Below are 3,995 nucleotides of genomic sequence, written 5' to 3'. Positions count from 1 at the left end.
ATGACCACGACTTCTCCTCTGCTCACCATCCCCTTGATGACCACGACTTCTCCTGTGCACACCAAGGCCTTGATGACCACGACTTCTCCTGTGCTCACCATGCCCATGATGACCACGATTTCTCCTGTACTCAACAAGCCCTTGATGACCTCGACTTCTCCTGTGCACACCATGTCCTTGATGACCACGACTTCTCCTGTGCTCACCATGTCCTTGATGACCACGACTTCTCCTGTGCTCACCATGCCCTTGATGACCACGACTTCTCCTGTGCTGACAATGCCCATGAAGACCAAGACCTCTCCTGAGCTCACGAAGGCCATGAACATATGAATTCAACTGTGCTCACCATGCCCTTGATGACCACGACTTCTCCTGTACTCACCAAGCACTTGATGACCACGACTTCTTCGGTGCTCACCATGTCCTTGATGACCACGACTTCTCCTGTGCTCACCATGCCGTTGATGACCACGACCTCTCCTGTGCTCACCATGTCCTTGATGATCACAACTTCTCCTCTGCTCACCATGCCCTTGATGACCACGACTTCTCCTGTGCTCACCATGCCCTTGATGAGCATGACTTCTCCTGCGCTCACCAAGCCCTTGAAAGCCACGACTTCTCCTGTGCTCACCATGGTGTTGATGACAACGACTTCTCCTATGCTCACCAACCCCTTGATGATCACGAATTCTCCTGTGCTCACCATGCCCTTGATGACCACGACTTCTCCTGTGCTCACAATGCCCCTGATGACCACGACTTCACCTGTGCTCACCAAGCCCTTGATGACCACGACTTCTCCTGTGCTCACCATCCCCTTGATGATCACGACTTCTCCTGTGCTCACCATGCCCATGATGACCACGACATCTCCTGTGCTCCCAATGCCTTGATGACCACGACTTCTCCTGTGCTCACCATGCCGTTGATGACCACGACCTCTCCTGTGCTCACCATGCCGTTGATGACCACTACTTCTACTGTGCTTACCATGCCCTTGATCACCACGATTCTCCTGTGCTCACCGACCCCTTGATGACCACGAATTCTCCCGTGCTCACCATGCCCTTGATGACCAGGTCTTCTCCTGAGCTCACCAAGCCCTTGATGACCATGACATCTCCTGTGCTAACCATGTCCTTGATGAGCATGACTTCCCCTGTGCTCACCAAGCCCTTGAAGGCCACGACTTCTCCTGTGCTTACCATGCCCTTGATGACCACGACTTCTCCTGTGCTCACTATGCCCTTGATGACCACGACTTCTCCTGTGCTCACCATGTCCTTGATGACCACGTCTTCTCCTGTGCTCCCAATGCCTTGATGACCACGACTTCTCCTGTGCTCACCATGCCGTTGATGACCACGATCTCTCCTGTGCTCACCATGCCGTTGATGACCACTACTTCTACTGTGCTTACCATGCCCTTGATCACCACGATTCTCCTGTGCTCACCGACCCCTTGATGACCACGAATTCTCCCGTGCTCACCATGCCCTTGATGACCAGGTCTTATCCTGAGCTCACCAAGCCCTTGATGACCATGACTTCTCCTGTGCTAACCATGTCCTTGATGAGCATGACTTCCCCTGTGCTCACCAAGCCCTTGAAGGCCACGACTTCTCCTGTGCTTACCATGCCCTTGATGACCACGACTTCTCCTGTGCTCACTATGCCCTTGATGACCACGACTTCTCCTGTGCTCACCATGTCCTTGATGACCACGACTTCTCCTGTGCTCACCAACCCGTTGACCATGAATTCTCCCGTGCTCACCATGCCCTTGATGACCACGACTTCTCCTGTGCTCACCATGCCCTTGATGACCACGACTTCTCCTGTGCTCACAATGCCCATGATGACCACGACCTCTCCTGTGCTCACGAATGCCTTGATACCATGAATGCAACTGTGCTCACCATGCCCTTGATGACCACGACTTCTCCTGTACTCACCAAGCACTTGATGACCACGACTTCTCCTGTGCTCACCATGTCCTTGATGACCACGTCTTCTCCTGTTCTCCCAATGCCTTGATGACCACGACTTCTCCTGTGCTCACCATGCCGTTGATGACCACGACCTCTCCTGTGCTCACCATGCCGTTGATGACCACTACTTCTCCTGTGCTTACCATGCCCTTGATGACCACGATTCTCCTGTGCTCACCGACCCCTTGATGACCACGAATTCTCCCGTGCTCACCATGCCCTTGATAACCAGCTCTTCTCCTGAGCTCACCAAGCCCATGATGACCATGACTTCTCCTGTGCTAACCATGTCCTTGATGAGCATGACTTCCCCTATGCTAACCAAGCCCTTGAAGGCCACGACTTCTCCTGTGCTTACCATGCCCTTGATGACCACGACTTCTCCTGTGCTCACCATCCCCTTGATGACCACGAATTCTCCCGTGCTCACCATGCCCTTGATGACCATGACTTCTCCTGTGCTCACCATGTCCTTGATGATCACAACTTCTCCTGTGCTCACCATGCCCTTGATGACCACGACTTCTCCTGTGCTCTCCATGCCCTTGATGAGCATGACTTCTCCTGTGCTCAACAAGCCCTTGAAGGCCACGACTTCTCCTGTGCTCACCATGGTCTTGATGACCACGACTTCTCCTGTCCTCACCATCTCCTTGATGATCACGAATTCTCCTGTGCTCACCATACCCTTGATGACCACGACTTCTCCTGTGCTCACAATGCCCATGATGACCACGACCTCTCCTGTGCTCACGAAGGCCTTGATACCATGAAGTCAACTGTGCTCACCATGCCCTTGATGACCACGACTTCTCCTGTACTCACCAAGCACTTGATGACCACGACTTCTCCTGTGCTCACCATGTCCTTGATGACCACGAATTCTCCTGTGCTCCCCATGCCTTGATGACCACGACTTCTCCTGTGCACACCATGCCCTTGATGACCACTACTTCTCCTCTGCTTACCATGCCCTTGATGACCACGATTCTCCTGTGCTCACCGACCCCTTGATGACCACGAATTCTCCCGTGCTCCCCATGCCCTTGATGACCAGGTCTTCTCCTGTGCTCACCAAGCCCTTGATGACCACGACTTCTCCTGTGCTCACAATGCCCATGATGACCACGACCTCACCTGTGCTCACGAAGGCCTTGATACCATGAATTCAACTGTGCTCACCATGCCCTTGATGACCCCGACTTCTCCTGTACTCACCAAGCACTTGATGACCACGACTTCTCCTGTGCTCACCATGTCCTTCATGACCACGACTTCTCCTGTGCTCCCCATGCCTTGATGACCATGAATTCTCCCGTGCTCACCATGCCTTTGATGACCACGACTTCTCCTGTGCTCACCATGCCCTTGATGACCACGACTTCTCCTGTGCTCACAATGCCCATGATGACCACGACCTCTCCTGTGCTCACGAATGCCTTGATACCATGAATGCAACTGTGCTCACCATGCCCTTGATGACCACGACTTCTCCTGTACTCACCAAGCACTTGATGACCACGACTTCTCCTGTGCTCACCATGTCCTTGATGACGACGTCTTCTCCTGTGCTCCCAATGCCTTGATGACCACGACTTCTCCTGTGCTCACCATGCCGTTGATGACCACGACCTCTCCTGTGCTCACCATGCCGTTGATGACCACTACTTCTCCTGTGCTTACCATGCCCTTGATCACCACGATTCTCCTGTGCTCACCATGCCCTTGATGACCAGGTCTTCTCCTGTGCTCACCAAGCACTTGATGACCACGACTTCTCCTGTGCTCACCATGTCCTTGATGACCACGACTTCTCCTGTGCTCCCCATGCCTTGATGACCATGAATTCTCCCGTGCTCTCCATGCCCTTGATGACCACGACTTCTCCTGTGCTCACCATGCCCTTGATGACCACGACTTCTCCTGTGCTCACAATGCCCATGATGACCACGACCTCTCCTGTGCTCACGAATGCCTTGATACCATGAATGCAACTGT

The sequence above is a fragment of the Hypanus sabinus genome, chromosome 2, assembly GCF_030144855.1.
Source record: "Hypanus sabinus isolate sHypSab1 chromosome 2, sHypSab1.hap1, whole genome shotgun sequence".
NCBI classification, from domain to species: Eukaryota; Metazoa; Chordata; class Chondrichthyes; order Myliobatiformes; family Dasyatidae; genus Hypanus; species Hypanus sabinus.
The sequence above is the reverse complement of the archived record's forward strand: the minus strand, read 5'-3'. Positions refer to the sequence as shown.